The following is a 25,655-nucleotide window of genomic DNA, read 5'->3' as shown; positions in this document are numbered from 1 at the left end:
CTCCTGGGCGATATTACCTAGGGGAAGGACCATTATGAAATTAAATATTCCTGAAGTTTAGATTGGCTATGCACGATGCTACGCTACTGTTTACCTTTAATATACACATCTTGTTTCCATTTTACTACTTGTAGTGACACAGAAGTACTAAGAGATATTACCTTCATTTTAGCTTCTTTTGTGATAATATGATGAAATTTTAGTCTAAAAGTAAATCAAATACCAATGAAATATCTGTCACATTAGTTAGTCATAAGCAATGCTCGTATAGTTTCATAATATTACTTTGATGAGAGAGCGAAAATATATGAACATTCTTTTCATTTTCATATTCAGCTTCACACATATATCCTAAATTATGGATAAACAGGAATTTGATAGCAACTGCTCAATTAATTTCGAAATAATTTCCCCATATGTGCTTCACTGTAAACTGTTACCGTTACAGTTTGACATTTTAATGTTATGGTGGCGTTTGCAACCAGGCTTGCTGACTGTTGCGTTTCCACAGCCTAGTACCACAGCCTAGTACACCCATTGCGTACAATAATGGCACTGTTCTCCAATCCCCAGCACACATAAGTAGTAATGGTACTACTATCAACACAAACTTCCCCCTCTCTCTCTTTTTTTTAAAATTCTCCCTCCAACCCTACTTTTTTTTCTTTTTTTACAGAACGAAACACTTGAAAACAAAACAAGCAGGTTCCGGCGCCACGATGTAAGATAATAAAAAGAAATTTAGATTCAATGTGCACAAGTCCATCTAGTCACTATTCACAGAAAACAGTGTTTATTAACAACTCCAACTACACGCACAATAATAACTAAAGAAGTAAATTTCATTCAAACACTTCCTTACAAAACCTTACTTTACTAAATCATTTAAACACAAACCAAAACTAACTTAGATGTGGCCCCGAGATTAACATTGAATTGGTTTCAGTTAAAAATTACGATCATTAAACGTTATTTTCAAGCTACTACCCAGACTTATTTAAACAAGCAAGCGCCACTCAGCATAGGATGAATATACTGAAGCAGCAACCAATATCCCGCCAGCCCAAGCGACAGATAACACCGTCAGTTGCACCTACCACCTCTGCCAATGATATGTCGTCACAAAACCATTATCTCCGGTGTCCATATATGCTGCCTCGTGACAAAGTGGTGCCTTCACTCACACTTACTAACGACTCTCTCTCTCTCTCTCTCTCTCTCTCTCTCTCTCTCTCTCTCTCTCTCTCTCTCTCTCTCTCTCTCTGTGTGTGTGTGTGTGTGTAAGAAAACCCTACAGCCTGACTACGGTCTACACTACCATTCAACAGTGGCGACCATCAATCATCCTGGTGGTGGTGGTCCAGTGGTGTGTAACTGAGAAGGCGGCAGCGGTGTGACACCATCCTTCACACTACCTTCACACAACATACCTCATCATGCACACATACCCCTCCGCCTCTATCCCTACTTTCAAGAGACGGTGCCGTAGGACTGTAAAACTCCCTCCCATAATGTACGAATACGTAATTACAAAGAGGAAATTACACATACCTTCCCACACATAAAATCTCCCACTAAACACTCCTGAGTCCTCTCACACACACTGCTGTCCCTACACCTTGCCTACAAACAATCCAAGCTCTTACCCACGAATGTTTCAACACATCTTTTCCCACAAACGTGTACTAGCCTACAGCCTATTCCCACAGTATTCTCACCAACCATATTCAGTGACGCACCCATACCTTTGCGGGAATAATGAAACAAAGACGACGGTAAAGACGAGACACGTCAAGTTTATTCACCAACAAACAAGATACACAAAGCGATACTGAGACACGAAGGAGCAAGTCCATTGCCGACAGAGCGCATGACGAGCGCTCAAAACCAAAGGTAGTCTTTGGTTCAAAACCAGAGGGAGACGAGCCTAATGCATTACGTACTTAACATTACCATACTAACCATGACATGAATAAATATACCTGACGGATGTGATATACAGAATTACATAACATAAACTTCCTCCAACCCTCACATATTACTACGTCCATTACCACCCTAAGTAACATTCCCTTCACTGACGTAAAGGAAATGAATCTACATAACCTCCTCCCTTGCACCTTCAGGTTAGCACCAGCTGCACGCTAAACCTTAACGAGAACAAGAAAATGCTCATATACGACCATTTTCGTCCGGCTACAACGGTAATTACCATAGGTAAGACCCAGCTAGCAGGGAACTCCGATAAAAATTAAATCTCTTAACAATAAGCTCAAGTTTGTGTGGGTAACCAAGGCCCAAGAAAACTGTATCTACACCGGCAAATTCCTCCGATGTTTCAGGGCGAATTTAACTGTGGAAGCACTGGACCAGAGCTGACCCTCCCAGCTCCCCCGCCAGCACTGACGTGTTACACCTCAACCATTACCACCACTCTCCTGCCACCCTCCAGCAAGCTAGCATCACTCAATATTGTCCATTTACTAGTAACCTGCCATTCAAATTCTACCTATATACTTTTCACCATGTCAACCATTCTCCACCAACCGTTTACTTAACAACCCCCTTATCAACGGTCTGCTACCTACTCTAACATTAATAACCTACCTTCCACCTTCCACTACCTGCCACCCATCACCTGCGAAACACCAAGCATCATCCATCATCTACTCTGCTACTGCTAATTGCACACACACCACCCACTTACCACACGCGAGGCACGAACCATCGAACACTACTTATTTCGTTCCCAGTCACCTATTCCTTACCTATTTCGTTCCCAGTCACCTATTCCTTACCTATTTCGTTCTCAGTCACCTATTCCTTACCTATTTCGTTCCCAGTCACCTATTCCTTACCTATTTTGTTACCAGTCACCTATTCCTTACCTATTTCGTTCCGTCACCTATTCCTTACCTATTTCGTTACCAGTCACCTATTCCTTACCTTCAAACCAACTAACTAAGGCTACCGCCGCCTAACTTGAACCCAGACTGTATATACCAAATTTTTCTATAACATTTCCAGTTGGGCTAGAGCAATGATAAGAATATCACTGCAATCAACATCGGAGCAAGAGACCTATAATGACACCATCACCATTAGCTACATAAACATCACCATCATTAGTAGAACCACAACCAGCATTATCAACACTACCATAACCATCATCATCAATAGCTGCACAACAGTTCTTTATCATGCACTGATTTACATAATCATGTTATACAAGGGCTTTATCCCTTTGGATTAAATTTTAGGTAAACAGGAGCAGCACCACCAAAATCATTCACTTTTAAATATTCAAACTACACACGTACAGTGCAACAACATATACTACAGATAAAGAAGAAATTAATTTCCTGTATTTCATTACGTTTTAATAAATGCTCACAGATACCACAGCAGTATCTCAATATGCATTACTAAAAGCAAAAAAACTCATAGACAATGGACTAAACCGACAGGCGGGAAATGTAAATTCAGGAAGGTTATTCATTTTGATTTCATTGCTGCTTCCTAGGAAGACGAGAAGTCTCAGCCCTATAAGAAAAAAAAAAACCGCTTCGGGTGCTGTAAATGCCTAAAAAATAAAAGGCTGAAGGAAGTCTGGTGCCTTGAATAATAATGATAATAATAATAATAATAATAATAATAATAACAATAATAATGATAGTAGTAGTAGTAGTAGTAGTAGTAGTAGTAGTAGTAGTAGCAATGATAATAATAATAATAATAATAGTAATAATAATAACAATAATAATAATAATAATAATAAAAAGCAAGCGCCGTACGACAATTGCTTCTTTGTTGGCAACGTGCTCAATAATCGAAGAAACATCGTGAATATTTGATACAGCAAACTCACTAAACGAGCCAGGGACATCCTTCTCTCTTTAGTAAAACGGTTACATTACAGAAATGTAATCTGTAGCTAAATAAAATCATATATAAAAGTTATATTTCTTTTTTTATTTCTGACGATGATTATATGTATGTACTTAATTACATTAAAATGATTAGTTGAAAGTTATGGTAACATACACACTTTTTAAAGTTTGAGATAATGAATGGTATTAATCTCAAAAAATTATCAAATACATTTGAGTTGCATCACCAGGCACGAGGAGAAAATATGCTCCAGCACATTTTCATTAATAAATTCTTGGCATATTTCTAAAATTACCGAGAAAATGACAAAATAATTGCATCATCGTGTGATCAATGATCATAAATAGGAAATATGCGATACTGCCAAGATCACAGCTAACATTACCACAACCAATACCAACATGATGGCCATCACAACATGCCTCCCTCACAACCACCACCCCTCACAACCAGCACCACAACCATTACTATGACGACCAACCAACACCACCATCGCCCCTTACTACTACAACTTCCGCGCTACCTCCGTTCCTTCCTCGCTTATCTCTCCTGTCTAACATCCAAGACTTTTCCTTCCTCCTAGAAGCATGCCTCGGTGCAGCCTATCCCTAGGGAAGGAGACCGCCCCAAGCTTTCTCCAACAACCGCTCCATCGCTCTCATTTTCGGCGGTCTCCAGAGTCTGAAACACTCTATAATTCACAGTCTTTAACAGCTGGAGTTTCATTCCCTTATTATTATAAACAAAGATTTCACAGCGATAGGTCTCCAGGAGAAGATTTCTATTTGACTCACTTTTGGTCATCTCTCATGGATTTTATAGAAACTTTTATAATAGCTCTCGACATCACCAGAGCATATATATATAATAGGTTGAGGCCATAAGTCTTAGCTTTATCAACTTAATCCTTTTGTTTTTCTGCTTCTCTCTTGAATGTAAAGCGTAGCTTCCACTCGGGCGGTTCCAACACAGCAGTCGATGATGGAGCGACTTCCCTCTCTCATCCTATCAACAGAGCGTTCCTCCTCAGAGTTCTGACCTCTTCAACTTCTAACCCTATTGACTCTTATGCTAATGATTCCACTTCACAGACTTTCCCTCCCCTCCTCCTAATACTCGTTCTGTCACTTCGGACCTATTCATTATCACGGAATGGGGAAAGTCACCTAACTCTGACAGTTCTAAAACGCAACTTCTCCCTATATCTATACCTAAAAGTCACTTTGTTTTCCCTCTTCAAATTCGATACACCACAATTCAACAATGTAATAACGTAAACAGAATAAGAACAACGACATTATCCTGGACGCCCCGCGCAATTAACATGACAAAGTCCGCTTCCCAAAAGCCGTGGATGTCGTGGGTGCTGTATAGGTTCTATAATAATTATCTAGTGAGAAGCCATAGTAAAGAATACTACTCCCATATCCGGTTTTAGTTCCTGTTCCATCTACTCTACAAACGCGAGTGGAAGCAAAAGCCTTCCGACTCATTTATTTGCCAGGCGGCACCACCTCGCTTCAACCATCCCTTTCCGTACGCCTCGATGCTACTGCTGTTGCGCTCTCTCTCTCTCTCTCTCTCTCTCTCTCTCTCTCTCTCTCTCTCTCTCTCTCTCTCTGTTCAACAGATATATTTTGGCCACTGTTCTCGTGGGCTGTGTGCACACGCCTGGCTGCTGCTTCCCACACAAGGATTGACTTTACGATACCTCCTCCTTCTCTAAAGCAGCTACGTTGTGGAATTCCCTTCCCTTCTCATCTTTCCCTCTCTTTATAAACCTTCCTTGGAATTCCCTTCCCTTTTCATCTTTCCCTCTCTTTATAAACCTTCTTATCTTAACTATTATGGTTTATAGTCTCTCGCGGAGCCCTGACTGATTTCTAAGTTTTTCTGTAATCACTTCTCCATTCACCCAAGCTGGTCCATGACTGAGGCATGTTTCTACCCGTGTTATGTTGATCATTATAAATCAGGACACCACAACGACCATCATCGTCATCACTATCATCCCTTCAGACTACACCATCACCATCACCATTTGTAACATTAACATGACTCCCATAAACACATCCACCATCTTCAACCCCAGTGCCACTATCATTAACGTGCGGCATTACATCATTACCAACATCATCTTCCACATCACGAGACACACGTGACCATCAACATCATCAACGCTACCACATCCATCGACTCTGACATCAGTATCACCACCACATCACCAACTTTAACCCTACCACCACCATCACCACAATCGCCTCCACCGCCATAACCTCCTCCACCACCATCTCCAGTGCCATCATCACCACCACCAACAACTCCTCCAACACCATCATAATCATCGCGATCAAACTCCAAATATCACCACCATCATCACCTCTATATACTCCCATGCCATTACTACCACCATCACTATTATTATTGACTCCAACACCGTCTCATCGACTCTAGCATCACCAACACTATCGACTCCAACACCATCTCATCGACCAACACTATCGACTCCAACACCATCTCATCGACCAACACTATCGACTCCAACACCATCTCATCGACCAACACTATCGACTCCAACACCATCTCATCGACCAACACTATCGACTCCAACACCATCTCATCGACCAACACTATCGACTCCAACACCATCTCATCTACCCTAGCATCACCAACACCATCGACTCCAACATTCCCATCACCATCAGGCCCAGGGGTTAGTGGATCGAGCCAAGTATTCCTAGTGGCGGCCAAGTCATCGTATCTTTATGGAGCCATATCAGCTGGCCAGTGGAGCCCACACAGCCTGCCGGGAAATTAAAATGCTTGTGGATACCATTTTCTTTACGTCGGGGTGACCGTGTGGGGCTCAGCGGTAAGTCCCACCACACTCCACTGACCACGAAAGTACCCTGTACACCGACACCAGTAGCCACGCGCTGTGGTCGTGCGGAGGTGCGTGAGGGCCAGCCGGCGGCCTTGGCGCTGTAGACTTGAGAATGTGGGTCTCGGGGAGCCCCACCAACAGGGGAAATGGGGTCCCTTGAAGAAGCGATAGCCGCGAAGACCCGCTAAGAGGGGTATGAGGGGAGGCGCCCCCCCTATTTCCCACCGAGGTATTCCGATCATCTACCCTCCATAAGTTCCATCATGACGCATCTACTACATTATAAATGAGGGCTGAACAGTTTCATTTCTGTACGACGACATTTCCATAATACAGGCTTGAAGTTTGTGGCCAGTGATGAGGACTTACACACATCAACAACCATGGTGTGCAGTCCCTGGAGGGTGGCCACTGGTGTGGACTGCACACATTAACAACCATGATGTACACTTTTGGGGGGAGGGAGGCCAATGGTGGGGGCTGCACATATCAATAACCATGAGCCACAGTGTTCACATTTTCTAGGGAAGGGTGGCCACTGGTTATAACCGCAGACGTCAATAATCGTGGCGTACAGTCTCTGGGGGAGTGTGGCCACGGGTGGGGACTGCACACATCAATAACCACGGTGTACAGTCTCTGGGGGAGGGCGGTCGGTGGTGGGGACTGTCCACATCAATAACCACGGCGTACAGTCTCTGGGGGAGGGCGGTCAGTGGTGGGGACTGTCCACATCAATAACCACGGCGTACAGTCTCTGGGGGAGGGCGGTCAGTGGTGGGGACTGTCCACATCAATAACCACGGTGTACAGTCTCTGGGGGAGGGCGGTCAGTGGTGGGGACTGTCCACATCAATAACCACGCTGTACAGTCTCTGGGGGAGGGCGGTCAGTGGTGGGGACTGTCCACATCAATAACCACGGTGTACAGTCTCTGGGGGAGGGCGGTCAGTGGTGGGGACTGTCCACATCAATAACCACGGTGTACAGTCTCTGAAGCCAGTGGTAATTGTTTTGATGCTGTACAAGACGACTCAGAGGATGGTTGCTGACCTGACCACGCGGCCGAGCCTCAAGTGGTCAGCCCAGTGCACCAGCAGCCACTGTAGTCAAGTTAAGGGATCGGAACTGGTGTGACCCTACCAGTACACTGTGTGAGCCATACAGAACTGTGATCATCTGGTAGGGTTCTTACCCGAGAGTCTGTTGGGTTCATCATATAACTGGACCAGGTATGGCATGGCTGGGGCACAGCTGGCTGCGACAGTGTGTTATCTTCTACACCCACAGTATATGGATTCCAACCCAGATCGTGGCATGATATACTACCGCTACAACAGTATCTAACTCCAGTCCAGCCACCAGACTGAGCTGCACTACTGTGAAGACAGCATCAAACTTTAACCCTGCCGCCAACTTGATCAGTACCTACTCACCACCAATGATAACCTTCCTGTTTAGTTTATGAAGATCTTAATTGTGAATGGTAGGATCTCTGGGTGATTAAATGCACGTTACAAACGTGGGGCATCTAGCATCAGTAGCTCGTGTTGGGCAGCTGGGCCATGAAGGCAGGCCCCAGAGACTCGCCGCCCAAGCACGATGTACAGTCGCTCGAATTAGTGTTGTACGTGACAAAACACACACACACACACACACACACACACACACACACACACACACACACACACACAGTGATAAAGCAGACAGCTCAGGAGACGGGGCTCCACGTGTGTAGAACTTCCTTCTCGCACAGTACAAACGAGTGACTGCACATGAAGAACATCACAAGAACATGTTAACATATATAAAATATGAAAATGTCTGCGTGAGTCTGACTTTTGAGGAGAACAACAGAATTACTCGTGACAGCATACCTCTGGGGTGTTCCTCGCCTGCCAGAGGTGAAGGTGAGGTCGGTGTGGGGGGCGCCAGCAACCCTCAGGCCTTCAACCCCGACACCTAGGCCACCACCCTCATCCTTGCTCACTCTGACCAACAGCATCGAGAGGCCCTACCCCGTGCCCATGAGGACCCCACTTCACGTTACGGATTCCTTTCCATTTTCCAACTGTCGTTGTGGGTAGGGGGTCGTTGGTATCATTACGTCGGGGCCTCCTTGGATTATCCATCTCCACACTTGGCGTGCCCAACCCACATTTCCGGCTAGCAAATACAGTATTTGGCAGAGGTTACCCCTGCAGATCTTAAATATAAAGCAGGCACAGTGTGGAGCTAGTTGGGACGGCAGGGAATACCAGATTCCAGCAGAGAACTCCCTCTGTGATGGCTTTTTAAAGTGTCTCCGAGCCCTCTATAAGCATCGCAAAACTGGACTCGCACAACAGAGACCAGCAACAAGACTGATTCAATAAGAGGAATAATCTACGCATCACCTAAATTTGTTGTCCACAATATGCTGTGAGAGCGTTGGGAGAGGTAAGGCGTGCTAGGAGAGGAAGGGAGTGTGTAGGGGAGAGCTGAGAGAGGATGGGGAGTTCACAAAAGAGGTTTCGTTTTACAGTCACTGTGACCTTGAGGTTCGGTGGGTGCGCGGTAATTGGTGGGACCTGGCAGAGGGCTGCACTGATGTCATAATGACCTCGGTAGATCCAAGGTAAGCACGGAGGACGTAGCGGCCCTGGCATCCCCTCAACAACGTGACGGCTGCCGACTCAAACATTCATGATGAAGCCTGAAGCAGCCGGCAGCCCTGAGACGCGCCAACTGTACCAGACCATCACGACCCTGGTTCCAGCAGCAGCCATGGGCGGGCAGACGGGCACGCCTCGCCTCGCTGCGCTCCCTCACCTTCACCTAGTCCCCAGGACTCCCTTGCCACTTCACGTTCAGACTCGGGTGTGCCTCACACTGTCAAGTGCGCTAGGTGTCTAAGACCGTCATGTCCCCTCTTAATCTCATACGTCAAGTGTCCTGTCTCACAATGGCGAGTGCTCTCACCACCACACTACCAAGGTCCCTCACTGTCTTACGCTGTCTACTGTGTTCACTACCTCACACCGGCAGGTTCCAATATCGTCTCATACTGCTGAGTGTCCTTGGTGTCTCCTATTGTTCTGTCCCCCACCATTCTCCCACTGCCAAGTGCCCTTACCGTCTCGCGCTGTGACGTCCCCGAGCTGTCCCACATCGTCCCAACACCACCACTACATCACACCTCCACCCCATGTATGATAAGAATGTAAGGGAGGTGAGCCGCCCCCATCCCACTCCCCTCGAATGTACAGGTCCCGCACTTTATGTACCAAACCAGTCCTTATCCCTCCACAATCACCCCAACCACTCCTCCACCAACACCAAACCCACCCACCATTATAACGCCATACAATCAGCACATCTAACCCACTCTGACCATAACAGCACTCCATGAACACCAGACTACCATCATACCATCACCTTATCACCCCTGCAGGACACCACCTCCAACCCCAGCTACAGGAGCCGGCTGGCGGCGCACCATCCCCACAGTGAGGCGTGATGCTGGTTTGTTATTTTCGGTGAGCACGACGGACCAATCTGATGGCGGCAGGTGCAGGCACGGCCATTAGGCTAAATCTGATAAATACAGCGGAGTCTCGTGATATTTGTGAGATGTAGAGATGAGGTGGGAGGAGCCAGCCGCGTCTTATATGAAGGCTTCTGCTTTATGGTGAGGGCGGCGGGTAAGGCCTGGCGGAAGTCATGCGACAGTCTTAAGTAATATTCACAGTTGATGATCATTATAAACATATCTACGTAATATTCACAATTGATGATCATCATAAACATAATCTACGTAATATTCACAGTTAATGATCATTATAAAAATAACTACGTAACACTCACAGTTAATGATCATTATCAACATATCTTTCAGGAAGAAAGGTAGACACTTCGAGGTCATGAAGCAAGTAATATTAATATGCTTGAGGAAGGCCACTACCCTTGAGTTCATCATCTTCCGCCACGTCGCTATCACGAGCGTGGCAGCAGAGCATCGCTACCCGCATCAACGTGCCACCATCCCAACTAAAACAATAAACAAACGCTCCCTGCTGTACCCCCCTAAGTAAGCACATAACACACTTCGATGGCACGACTGTAGCACGTATACACGCTTAATTCGACGAAACAGACAACACTGAAAATATTTCTGGTCACTGTCTGTGATGGTGAGATAGACTGATAAAACATGAGGGGCGCCTGCCAGGGACGTAGTGAGTCGTGAGGTCATACCATGGATGCCTCTCTCACCAGCGGGTCATATCATGGACGCACCTCCCACAAGCGTGGCAACCACACTTCCCCAACCTCTAACTCCAAGTCCCCAGCTTGCCACAGGTGGCCTTTGTCGTACCAGCTCTCACTCTACTCAATCCCCTCACCCTTGCACTAATCCCTCTCCTCGCTTCTCTCTCTCTCTCTCTCTCTCTCTCTCTCTCTCTCTCTCTCTCTCTCTCTCTCTCTCTCTCTCCTCTTCCTAACTTAAATAAAGGTGTTAAACTACTAACAGAATAACCTCGTCCGTCTCATCACTCTTCCCAACAACCTATTGTTCTCCATGTCCTTAACTACCGATGTGCCACCTCTCACGTCTGTCATCACCTCAGTGACCGGCTATGGCCAGTGGAGTGAGGTAGTAATGACAGCGGTGCTGGCCAAACCCTCCACCAACCCTCCTACTGATGCTGTCTACTTCCTTTCTTTTCCCTCATTAACATGTACTTCCTCATTCTTCCTCCTCATCTATCCTCTTTAAGTAAGTCATGCTTCCTTGTCTTTCTCTCTCACCCATCTTCTCCCTCCAACAGTAACTCATGTATCCTCTCCCAGTCCTCATCAAACACACACACACACACACACACACACACACACACACACACACACACACACATCCTGGTTTCTCAATGTAAACGTATTTCAGTAACAGCAGGAGCCACCTGTGGTCTTGGGCGAGGTGGTCCTCCAGATGGCAGGTGGCACGCCACCCATGCCATCTTCCCAAGGCCATGCGCCCCCCCCCCCCCCGACCCACCCAGGCAAAAGGCTACACCCGCTGCAATAAACATCTCAACATACATCTTGTACCCAGCCATATATACACCGGCTGGCATCACCACCCGGAGAGTCATTAAATGCCTCGGTAACATTTTAAGCACTAACTTCTAAGTTACACGTCCCCTCTGGAGAATATTTATCCTAGCATATCCATATTGCTAGCATGGGAGGCATTCACATGCGTTCATACTCAGTCACCAGTCACAGGCAGGAGTCCTCCCCCAAGGTCAGGTCTTGATGCAAACTACAGGAGGCAGGGAAAAAGAAAAGGAGAAAAAAAAAAATGAATAATCTAAGAAAAGAAAGGATGAGAAAAAGCTAAAGAAAAGAGGTTGAAACGTAAGAATACATGTGTACGCGAGTGTACGAACAAGATTAAGTGTACCCCGATGGCTTGATTCTCACGAGAGAGAATGAAGAACCAGCATATCTGAGTGTAAGATGGTTCCGAGTACCACTTCAATACACCTAAGCTGCAGCATATTTGAGTGTGAGATGGTTCAGAGTATCACTTCAATACACCTAAGTTGGTCGGCTGTTGTCTCCAACCTACTGACACAAAGGGTGTAACATGGCTCCAGGTTACACCACAACACCTCCACGTGAGGATGGTAATAGTATAGCCAAACATAAGACACTAATTTACCTGTGTAAAAGTCAGAACATGGGTAGCAGTATCAACTCCCGAGGGTCAGATTGGTACTACACCAGTCCAGCTGGTCGCTCCACCTCACCAACCATCCCTCACCTCCACCCATCTTCCCTGCTACAATAATTCTTTTTCCGTATCTTTAACCACTTATCTTCCCTACGACTGCTTAGAATCAACGGCCACGGACACCTTATTCAGCGAGTGTTCCACTGGGGCTCCTCTTGTGGCAATCATACGACGCACTGATGTTGCTTCTGCGACACTGACGGCATACAAAAAGTGTCCGCTACAACAACGGCATTTTTGAATGACATCATATGGTATGCCGGTCAGGCTACAGCCCTAGGTGAGGAAGGTGGTGTCCTGCTGTGAGGCTACGGCATCAGACTAGACGCGCTCCAGGCCAGCAGGGAATCACGAAGGGGCAACAGCAACTACACAAGGCGCACTTCTAACACGGTGGGAAAACAGACTGGGTAAGGATGTGGTGTGCGGCGGAATCAAGGGAAGAGGTTATGTGGTCTCCAGGAACAAAGACGGGAAGGGGAGACGTGATCCAGAGGAAATAAGAAAGAGGAAGGGAAATGTGGCCAGAGTGGAGTAAACAAAGGAGAGGCTTGCTGCAGATGGGTCAAACAGAAGAAGCGAACAGAGGTAAAGAGAAAACTGATCGGACAGGGGATGTGTGGCACAGATGGATGTTACTGGGGAGCTGGAGAGGAGAAGACAAAGCAGAGGAACGGCAGTGGTGCAAGAGGGAGAGGAGATCTGATGTGGGTATAATGACAGAAGACGGGGGAGGGGTGGGGTAAAATAACAGCTGACAAGAGAGGGGTATGGTACCGTGGCGGGAGAATAGAGGTCTTACTACACAGGGAGTAAACAACGGGGAGGAGTGGGTGGGGTGCTACCCAGGGAGCAGACAGGAGAGGGGGTGTGGTACACTGGCAGCAGACAAGAGGACGGGTTTGACACAAAGGGAAGAGATAGCAAAGGGGGAGTGAAACAGGGATGACAAGATAGGGGATGTGGCACAAAGGATGCAGACAGAAGAGGGGTTGTGTGTAGTAAGGAGGTATGCAGAGGAGGAGCTGTGGTTGTAAAGGAGCTGTCAGGAGTGGCTGTGGCACCATATCAAACGAGGGGATGTGGTGGAGGGAGGCTTCAAGTCCAGCATTGGAGAAGAGAAGACGGTTTCAAAATCGACCAGAGGACACCAACAAGATGCAACACTTGCAGAAAAATACAACTTATTTAGTCTACGAACAACTGACTCCGATCTGCACCTGGGGCTCCTTCTCAAAGGTTGTCGATTCCTCTAATCCATTCTCTTACCACCACCATTCACCATCCGCCAAGACCACCAGGTCAGACCGTTATATAACCCAACCTAACTAGCGTCATTACCTGGCTACGCTACGTATCCTAACATCCACTGAAATCTTGTCTTATCTTTAGCTCTTTCAAGTAGTTGCAATTCCAAATTCTTCAACCGGCCGTTTACTGCCTCTTGAGCACTAAGTTATGTCCCATTGTGTTACATCACCACTGATACGGTGGTAAAATACTTCTCATTAAAGATCTCCACAACGTAACGATTACTCTGACACTGTGTGTTGTTTATTTTGCCAGTGATCTTCGCTTCGGTAAAAATAACTGCTAAGCTCAGATTTATATATTGCAGAGACTTGACCATTAAAACTGAGAGCCGCTTTCTTATCCTGGTAATTGGTACTTGATGATCATCAGTAAATTGTTGCAGATAATGTGAAAGTTGGCATTGCATACATGCAGCATATATATATATATATATATATATATATATATATATATATATATATATATATATATATATATATATATATATAATCACCCCAGAACCAATTTCCAAGAGAGCGTCCTGGTGTAACTTTATGATCACTTCCCAAAGCTCCTGCAGCTCAAAGCTGCTTTACTTTCAGTTGCAATAAAATGTGTACTCCTTCAGAGTGTGAAGTTCTTTGACGAGTGTGTACTCCCTGGGATACTGCCTCGCTAAATGTGACTTCACTCGCAGTGTAAACTCGATATATATATATATATATATATATATATATATATATATATATATATATATATATATATATATATAACTAGAAACTGGCGTCAGGAGACAGTCGTCAAAACGCTAGATGAGCGAACCCTGGCGAATTGTCTCCCCAGAGTCGTGCACGTCAAGGCCGCTCACTACACCACTCGTTAGCCTCACGTATTAGTTTCGAAAACTTGGTGTTCGAACACTCAGGTCCTCTCTTCCAACGTACTACATGCCTCTCCTTTCTTCTCATCTTTTTCATCCACACACACACTCTTTCTTTTTTTCATACTATTCGTCATCTCTCGCCTTAGCGAGGTAGCGTTTAGAACAGAGGACTGAGCCTTTGAGGGAATATCCTCACTTCGCCCCCTTTATATATATATATATATATATATATATATATATATATATATATATATAATATATATATATATATATAATGTGTGTGTGTGTGTTACCGGATGTAGCCACACCGAGTGAAAAATAACTCCAGCGGGGCTGTATCAGAGTACAGTCTCGTCAAAGAACGTCTCACTTCAAAGGAGTCTACATTTTCCTGCTTCAGGACGTATCGCAGCCTTGGGCTACAAGAACCTTTAAAAAGCTCCTGGGATAATATATATATATATATATATATATATATATATATATATATATATATATATATATATATATATATATATATATATATATTCCTATGAGTCCACGGGGAAAATGAAACACAATATGTTCCCAAGTGCACAACACAAGAGAGAAATATAAGTCAGTTGACATACAACCAAGAGACGTAGCTAGGACGCCATTTGGTAAACATTTTCTCTAAACGTAACGAAAATCAATTATTTCTCTAAAGATAAACTGCATGTACTTATCAATACAGTTGACAATAATCAATTTTCATATTATTTAATGATACTTGTTGTTGTTTTCATTAAACAGCGCTACAAGTGGACTGTCTTGCCACGTGGATGTTTACACTGCCAATGGATCAGTTTGGCAGCTAGCGGGGATTAATATTTGGCCGACCTTAACATTCCCCTGGCTGCTGGTGTCATTGATAACTATGACAGTTGTTTATGATTGTCAACAAACGTAAAATAATGCATCTACAGCGCTGAGGACCTAATTACTGTCGACAGAGTTGGTAGCACTGACCATGGAGTACCGTTAGGCGCCTTGATGGCGTAATGATGCAACTACAGGATCCCAGACCCATATATGAAGATGACCTACACGAGTATTCTAACATTATGTTGATTTAACGCCAGAGCACGATGACTATACTTATCGTGGTCATGGAATATCGTCGTTCTTAAGGGTTTCCCTCATCGTACTCAAGAGTTTACGTCGTCTTACTGAAGGGGGTTAACGTCGCACGACCAACGGATTAACGTCGTACGACCAGCAGTACCCCGGAAGAGGCCCTACGTTCCTCACCTGCCAGAAACTCTTCTTCTCTGTTGACACACCAGGTGGCGTGGCCGGACGGGCGTCTCTGTCGTCGCCAAGAAGGAAGTGAAGTTTGACGATGTGCCTCTGATAGGCCTACATACCAAAGGGCCCGCGCACTCCCGCCCCCTCGAGCTAAGCCACAAGCCAATTGTACAGCACCGCAGGGCACACGCACCTCCCTCCCTCCCAGCTGAGCGTAATTTAGCAACACAGTCCGTATTTTCATATGCCAAGAAAATGCAGTCATTCCAAGATCTTGGCACCGGCAAGTGAAATTAATCGTGCTTCTGGTGACGATGCGGCCGTGAAGGTGTGGCCCCAAGATTCACCATCCCGCCTCGCCCCGCGGCACAGTAATAGCTGGTTCTGCAGTCTTCCCCTGGGAAGACCCTCTGGAATGTCTGCCAGCCTGCCTCTAGGAGGAAGAACCTTTAACCTCTTTGTTAGGAGTAAGTCCTGCCCTCTCATAGAAAGAGGGGCCCTGGAGGCCAATTATAAGTGAAAAGTCCTTCCACTCGCCTGTTGGAGACTGTTACGGGTTGCTCCGATAGGTAGGAGTCATCATTGGCCGTACGTGGTAGGGAGGTCAAGCAGAACACTTAAATGTTATCTCCCGCGGAAAACACCCTCATCTCTCCCATCGGCCGGGGCTCTAGCGACGTAAGCTGGGAATAAACGTTAAGGGCTGTTTCCGTGGTTGCTAACATTCCCATTTTATTTCGTAGATCCAACCGTCCTTGTCTTGATGCTGGCTACATAATCATCCCCAAGAATCTACATATCAGACAACTCATTTGGCTAATTCCCTTGATGCCTGAAATACGACGGGTAAACAGCACCTAGTTAACATTGGGTGAAAAGCAGGAGCAAAATATCTTGGGAAGGATCATGTTACAACTGCCACCTGTAAAATCACGCCAGAAAAGACGCCACATACTTGGCCCCGAGCTAATAAACTGTCCTAGGCTAACAACAACTTTTTAGGCGGCGGTATTTTCATTGCTGTACGAAGAGGTTAAGTAAACTGCTTGATAGGCAATTAGAAATTCTTATATCATTGTAACAACAACGTTTAAAATACTAAGATACTGTAGCCTTCCTTGATATATATAGAAAAAACATTCTACATAGCTATAACATAACATTTGATGTTGTAATAACAAAGATGAAAACAAAAATATACCAAATTAAATATACACAAACTAATCCAGCGGTTATAAAATCCTGGCCATGGACTTTGCGAGGCTGGATCAGTGTGGGGCTTGGGCTCCCGGCTGGTCTGGGGAGGGATTAGCAGATTTTCTGCCTGACTAACAGGATCTACCACCAGATATATGAGTGGACTACACACTAAAAAATCTACGTGGCACATTCTTACTGAGTGGCAAAATAACCAGTGAAGACAAAGTTGAAGCACATTCTTACCGAGTGGTAAAATAACCAGGGAAGACCAAAGTTAAACTCTTCTTGAAATACAGATGAGCTATCTTACATCGTACACACTCATGAACAAAAACGCGTTCACAATGACCCTGCACATACCATACGGCCGCTGTCACGATGAATGGTCAATTACGCTCGGCAAAGTTACGCTACACAAATAAGCTCGGCGAAGCTACGCTACACAAATAAGCTAGGCGGAGCTACGCTACACAAATAAGCTCGGCGAAGCTAGGTTACACAAATACGCTCAGCGAAGCTACGCTACACTATGATGACTACAACATGCACCCACTCACACACACCATGAATGTGTAATAAGGCAACGCATACACGCCTTTTATCTAGTCATGGGAAAATAAACTGAAGTCATTACCACTACATCCATCATAGCGGCGGTGTGCAACATAACTTCACAAATCAAGACCGAATCATCAATACTCTAACCAACCTTACCCTTAATCCCCACTGTAGTTTGCCTGTTCTTAAATCATACTTTCCACTGGTGGCTGACCTGCCACACTTTATCACGGGGTGGCCAACCTATATGATCGTAAATTACCTGCAGCGCTGATCCGGTAAAGGATATTGTCAAAAGAGCTTACCCTGAAGTATTGAACTTTTTCCTCTTAATCTATTGCCTACTTGAAATCAATCAGGCCATAACCATCTTATGCCTTGATAATGAAACATACCAAAGAACACACTCAGGTGTAACTATGATGTAATAAAATAACCCACAGGCATAATCAAAAATTGCAAAAACAAGAAATGCGTTCAAAGTACAAGAATCTTGGCACCTATAAAGGTGATTTAGTAATGGCCAGTAGCGTTTCAAGAGAATCTACCCTACCTGATATAGCTGCAAGTTGCAAACAACAATAACACTCATATAGTTAACAAAAAGTTAACTATGGGAAAAATTATTCAACAATCACAGCAAACCCATAAATACATTTCTAACAAGTGGGCTTACATGTCATTCCGAGACAAAGGATGTACGTATACAAAATCCGGAACATTTCCAAGTGTATCATCTCCCCTCCAACCAAAAGTATATATATATATATATATATATATATATATATATATATATATATATATATATAGTCGAGAACATTATCTCGGAAAGCAAAAATGGGTATGTTTGAAGGAATAGTGGTTCCAACAATGTTGTATGGTTGCGAGGCGTGGGCTATGGATAGAGTTGTGCGTAGGAGGATGGATGTGCTGGAAATGAGATGTTTGAGGACAATGTGTGGTGTGAGGTGGTTTGATCGAGTGAGTAACGTAAGGGTAAGAGAGATGTGTGGAAATAAAAAGAGCGTGGTTGAGAGAGCAGAAGAGGGTGTTTTGAAGTGTTTTGGGCACATGGAGAGGATGAGTGAGGAAAGATTGACCAAGAGGATATATGTGTCGGAGGTGGAGGGAGCAAGGAGAAGAGGGAGACCAAATTGGAGGTGGAAAGATGGAGTGAAAAAGATTTTGTGTGATCGGGGCCTGAACATGCAGGAGGGTGAAAGGAGGGCAAGGAATAGAGTGAATTGGAGCGATGTGGTACACCGGGGTTGACGTGCTGTCAGTGGATTGAACCAGGGCATGTGAAGCGTATATATATATATTTATATATATACAGAAAAATGAAGTAAAAAAATCCTTGCGTGGCCACACCTTTAATTGATATAATAATCATAATAATAATAATCATCTACCAAGCGAATGTAAGGCAGTCTCAGTGAAGGAGTGAACATGGTTACTCAGTTTTTTCCAATGGCCTCCTGTAGGGTGAGGACAACTTACCTTCGCCACCTCATGAACATACCACAAAATATTACACCATAAACCCCTCATTTAAGCAGCCATTTCGAGACGTTCTGTTACTTTCCTTGCTGATCTACGCTCGCAAACTCCCACATTCCATATCCGTACCTAAAGAACAAACTTAGACTTCCAAACATAATTCACCACTTTGCTTTACTGGATTTTATATTTCCATCCCATACCATCGGCATACTGCACAACCATATTTACATCTTCATATGACAGGCAACCACACTGTTGGAGCCAATAACCTATACTTAGAAATGTTATAGTAAACATACACGTTACACCAGATATAAACAAACAAAAAATAATTACAGATGGACTAATGAAAAAACAACTATACTGAATGTAAACATTCATCACCAAAGTTCAAATATGTGTTTTATGAGGTCAGACAAAAGAACCGCAGGTCAGCTCAGCTGCAGCCGACCGCATCTTCGTCAACTTTAAACCTTTCCATACATACTTATAAAAGTATGCGGAGATTACTATGCTCATGAGTTAAAAATGTAACTAGCAGAATGACGAGATGAAAACCACGGTAACCCATAGTGTGCCCTAACATGCGAACACTTCATTAAAGTGTAACCTACTTCAACACGACGACAGAACGACAACCATGAGCTTATGCCATGCTTTGGAACAAGACGCTACTGATGGCTTGGCCTTTGTCCTGATCATGAGGATCAGGTAAAAGGCCAGGAAATCATACTCACTTAAGAGTAGTACTGTCGTGCTCAAGGGTCGCCGCCCCATCATGGTCAGGGTGTTACTGAACTTAAGCTGTGGTTTATTGTGAAGCTTTCACGGTACAGCGGGGTTAATTAGTCTGATACTGATGGACATACTCTAAAGATACTAACTTTAGGTATGGTTCATTCCAGAAACCGATTTCTACCAGTAAGTGATGGATGGACATACATGAGACATTTACACAGCATCCATAATGGAAAGTAACCATAGTCATCATCATGGTATTGTAATATAAAATGCTACCAGCTAAAGCTGTCATTATCAAAATTTCTCGGAACGAAGCTATGGCTGAGAGACTTAATGTGTCTCCTGGATAATGTGAAGAGTATGAACTACTCGATCGTGATACCGACATGTTCAGAAATGACTCCTCTATTTTTTTTTTCTTTATGAATAAACCAAACCCAAAAATAATCAATGTAATATATAAACATACGTAAAACAGGTAGGTGATTCCACTGACTTACTGGCAATTTCGAAGTATGAAACAGCAAAGTATTGCATCATCCAATAGAAACAAGCAATGAACGATGCCATTTACGTTTTTCTATGTAGAACAAAGATGCGAACTAACGTTCTATTACTGAACCCAATATTGCATACCACCTGTTGTTGACGAACACTCCTACCGTGGTGATTTAAAGCAGATGTGTACAAGAAACTTGCATGCGCCATTGCAGATTAATGGTTTAGTATGTTCTTTTGCGTGGTCTGTCGAATTACAGTTGAAAGTAAAAATCAAGCAAATTGTGGGCAGTGCTCGAGTTACAGACCCCGCCCTAACCCTACTACTCTCCCCCCAGTCATGGCATGCCTATCTCACAGCGTCACTCAGAACTATAGAAACGGCCTCTGATTGGTAGCTCGTCCAGGTCGGTTACAGACTAAATTCGTGCCATGCTGAGCGCCGCCACCGAGGTCACACCCCGCTAGAGCTGCCGCCCTTCACAACGCTCCATTTTCACAACGAACAGACACACTCCCTCACCCTGCCGTGTGCCTGTACACACTTCCTCATAGTTGCCTTGACAGGTATTAAAAGATGAGTATGATACACTCGTGAAGAGTGATTCTCACATCACACTGTATGTATGTACCTCAAATCTTGGAAATATATCAATGATGAGTTTTTCTTTCTCAAGACGTTTGCTCAAGTTAGAAGACTTAGTGTGATAGTAGTGCGGCCTCAATAAAAGCCTTGAACACGACAGTCTATAGGATCTAGTTAAGGGCCAAGTTATCAATCCCAGGTCACACCAACACGCTTTAGGGTTCCTGGTAGTAAAATGGACGCTTCTCTCTCACCATACAAACGATACTCTCTATCACAACTGTCTTAAAGAGCAGTTCTCACTCTGGCACACAGTGCACCTACATTTATGACCAGTACAAACTTCTGCACGTGTCATTACAAGCCATGCGTGTCGCTGTAAGCTGCATGTGCCAATACAGGCCACACGTGTCACCATGAGTGTGAGTTGTGACTACATCTATGTCACACGTCACTAAGGTGTATACTTCATGACTGTGTTCATAGTTCTGGCTTGCTGGCTATCACGTGGTTGACAGCCATCAAGCCCAACAACATACTGCTAAACCTGGAGGAGGTAGAGGAAAGAGGGAGAAATAGAGGGACTGTGTACAGTGTAAGCACGTCCCCAGCGACCTTGACGCCTACTCACAACCTCACCCATGGCACCCGTGTGTTGATCTTCCGCGCGAGAAGTTGACGAGTGAGGTGGCAGGTGGCGAGCTCGCTCCAAGAGTAACACTGCTGTAGGACTACCCGCCACCAGCTACAGCGACAAGTGACATGAGCAATATCAGCAGCAGGTGACATCATCATCAACAACAGCAGAAACAGCGGCAGCAGAAAGAAAAGCAGAGGAAGCAATAGATGTAACAGGGAGCGTACGGCAGTGTCGGGTAAGATGCAAGCGTCACACATGACAGATTGTCAGCACAAGCCAGGTAAAACACGCCATTTTAATACATATTGCGAACGGTGACGGTTGGTTTACGGTTCTCAGAATATATTTCCGGACACCTGGTGGGCGGGGAGGGAGACTGTTATGGCCTGGTGATGGAGCTGGTGGTGGTGGCCCAGCAATGCCTACCTTCTCGTCTCCATTAAGTGTTTACCTTCATATCCTCCTGCCAATATAAACAAACGATTCAAAACAGTTTTATCGTATACAAATAACGTGCCTCTTCTACGGGTAAAAAGGGTCAGCTTTTCCTTCATAAATACACTTTCTTTTCAGAAACTTTGCAGAAGCAATTTCAGAAAGCATTAAAGTGCGAGCAATGATATATGAATAATGTTTCGAGGCTCAGATGCGTTTATTGTCTAACAAACACTCATGTTCATCCATGACATTCAAATCCAAAAGTCTAACGGAAAATTTTCTTGTATACTTGGAGCGCAGAGCAGGCATTCTGCAACTGAAACCCATTACACACAACTTACCCATGGTATTCTGATTACTAATACAGCCATGCAAGAAATCATCATTATTATCATTACCATTTATATCATTATCAGCATAATATCAGCATCATGTACCATCCCTTTTATATCGCACCCGTTTTATAGGGCTTGTGCACATTCAAAGGTTCACCTGAGGCGGGAGCAGGTAACTTCCTTTGGAGCGAGAAGGTCCTTGACAAGACTGTACTGCGTCTACTGACAATGATGCACACATCTCACTGGCGGTGTAACCACTTGCAGGTGGTAGCCGGTAACACCAATGCAAGAATATGGTGATCTGCGCAAACTCTACGGAAATATATACGCTCATTTTACTCGCCTCGCCAAAGTCGTGACCTAAGACTAGCCTCTCAACTAACACTAACCCCACGAAGCGTTAGCCTAAAGAAATACGTACAATGCAATGGCGCGAACTCATTTCACAAGATGCCGATACACCTACGTCTTTCAGTTGTTTTATTCTCATATCTGAACCACTTACTTTGAGGAAGCAATCTCCTTGAGAAATATGAAGCCTCCACCTGCCCTATGAGGATATAACAAGACTTTATTGTGATCACTGATGATGATTCCAATGGTTTGATGAAAATTTCGTAGCTGCTCTGAGAAAAATCATGGCAGACGGGCAAACGGAGACATGTAAAAGACTCCGCAGCACTTCTCCCTTCCCCCGACCACTCTTCTCCCTTGAAGGCTATTAATATCCACTGGCAACCCTAAGTTGAATTTATCATCGAAGCCGACCGTTGAAGATACCGTTGGAGGCTGGAGGCGCAGGGGTGGTGTGTTGAGGCAGCACCACCTCAGGATTTAAACCAATATCCCGGTCATCACGAATCTATTTACCTAGGCTTTATTAACGACGTGGTCTGAGGCCACGATCCTCGCTCTGCGCTACCCTCTCATGGAAGCAACTTGGCAATAATACATTTCATTATCGGGTCGTGCTCAGTTGTCGGTGCTATCAGTGACGGACACACACACGAACGTTGCCGGGTCACTACACAACCTTAGTTTGTTTTCCACCGATTGCCTTTATCGGAATGTAATATTCTCACACGTTCCTTCTATCGAAGAATCGACTGGCGACACCATTCCTAGATGCTTCCACCACGCCCCGAAATTACTTGGCTAATCAATACTCAACCAATACATACCCAAGATATTCCATGCACAATTATTAACTGCTTCGTGTACAGCAGAAGAGTTTCAATACTGATATACATCTGTCTGTTTACCATACAGTTATGGCATCGTCGTTGCCACAACACTTCTATCCTGACGTGACAGGAGACATCCACGGCAGCCTCACACTAACATTGCCCGACTACCACTTACCTGTTTTACAGTATTCCAATACTTCAGTGTTTGTCTGTACTCGCGAGAGGTTGTCATATCCTTGGTATTTTAATGCAACATGTATGAAAATAAAAGGCTAATGCGCGTGTAGTCAATTAAGATACTTGACGGAACGAAATTTACTTCCCAAAATAGAAACCTGATTACCCAAGACAGTCTCAGCTAAAGAAAAAAAAAAGAACAACGCGGCGTACGGAAAGGGAAGGGTGAAGAGACGTGATGCTAGGGAAATTAATGACACGGATGGCCTCTCATTCCACCTTTGTTAATACAGAAGTGGAGGAGGAAACAAAAAGTGAGCAGTATGACATACTTGGGCAGAAAAAAAGAGTGGATGTAAAACAGCTGCTCACAAGAAAAACAATTACGGCATCTACACTACACTACCCAGCGTTTGGGAGGCAGACTTTGTCATGTTGACTCTATGAGATTTCCATGAGTGAAGGAAATGGTTATGGCCATTATATATATATATATATATATATATATATATATATATATATATATATATATATATATATATATATTGCTACAAGGTTGAATTACAGTGTTATGGCACTGAACAGGGATAAAAATATTCACCCAACAAAATCAGAGATAACCACTAATACCAAAATAATCACGCCACAGCACGTTCAAAATAAGGCCTTTCGTTAGTAAACACCGTGGAACGCATTCAGAACAGCCAACCCCCCTGCGTCAGAGCGTGAAAAAATACTTGAAAACGTTGGGTGACAGACAAATAGTAGTACATCTGCTGGTTTACCACGAGCCATTCATTAATTTTCTGGATACATTAGCCTAGAGAAACAGCAACCTCTTCGCTAGAATTAATGACCCACTCTCCATTGTTTGTACCTTGAAGGGTTGGCAACGCAACTCCCTAATAACATTTTATCCCACACTTTTTTTCTCTCATACCCGCACAGTTATCTGACCCACACTCCTTAATATACCACACTTCTTTCCTCTTACCAGACAAACAAGTGGAGATCTTTAACAAAAAGGTTTCCTTAATTACGCTCAGCCATCAATACACCAAAAGAAAGCATGCTAGGATGATCCTTAGGTCCTTCAACTACTAAAACTACCTTCAACCTAACTAGCTGTTTCCCTTCATCTTTACGTCCACCCACACACACACACACACACTCGCACACACACACACTCACACACACACACACACACACACATATTTGTGTGTGTGTGTGTGTGTGTGTGTGTGTAATGGATCTCCGTGGTGTAGATTTAGCGTTACTGACCATGATGAGGGTTATACGTGCCACGAGTAAAAAAAATCCTCTTCAGCGAGGTTGTATGAGTGGGAGCCCATAGAAATATTTCAATAGGGGGAAAACCCCGTTTTGTAAGGGACGACCATTTCGCTCTTTTATCAACCTGAACTTGCGGTGGGTCAGACCTCTTTATCTCTGCAGGTAACAGTGGCAGTAACAACTCTCCTCAGCTCCGTGACTTCGCTGAGGAGGAGGTTCAGTTTCTCCGTCAGATCCTGGAGCAGCAGTTCCTCGTTTGATTTAGATCCCGCCAAAATCATCTCAACTGATCAATTGACTCTTTCGTGATTCGTGCCAACTGGCTGCGCTGCACTCTCCTAAGTTCGCACAGTGAACTGGCCATCGTTGATGCTGATGACGTGTACAGTAATTATCAAACCAGTTCACGCCAACACCGCACCAACACAGCACTTAGGGTTTGTGTTGGACGTCCAAACACGTCACTTTTCAAGACCACAATATGGCCTAGTTTCATATGA

At 44.5% G+C, this 25,655-nt stretch overlaps 1 protein-coding gene across 13 annotated transcripts in view; it reads right to left on the bottom strand.

The window, feature by feature from the left end:
• Asator (tau-tubulin kinase asator) overlaps positions 1-25,655 on the bottom strand; it is a 595,476-nt gene that overhangs the window by 260,169 nt on the left and 309,652 nt on the right. The window lies entirely within an intron of this gene.

The sequence above is a fragment of the Panulirus ornatus genome, chromosome 1 (assembly GCF_036320965.1).
Source record: "Panulirus ornatus isolate Po-2019 chromosome 1, ASM3632096v1, whole genome shotgun sequence".
Taxonomy (NCBI): domain Eukaryota; kingdom Metazoa; phylum Arthropoda; class Malacostraca; order Decapoda; family Palinuridae; genus Panulirus; species Panulirus ornatus.
This window is presented reverse-complemented; position numbering and strand designations above follow the sequence as displayed.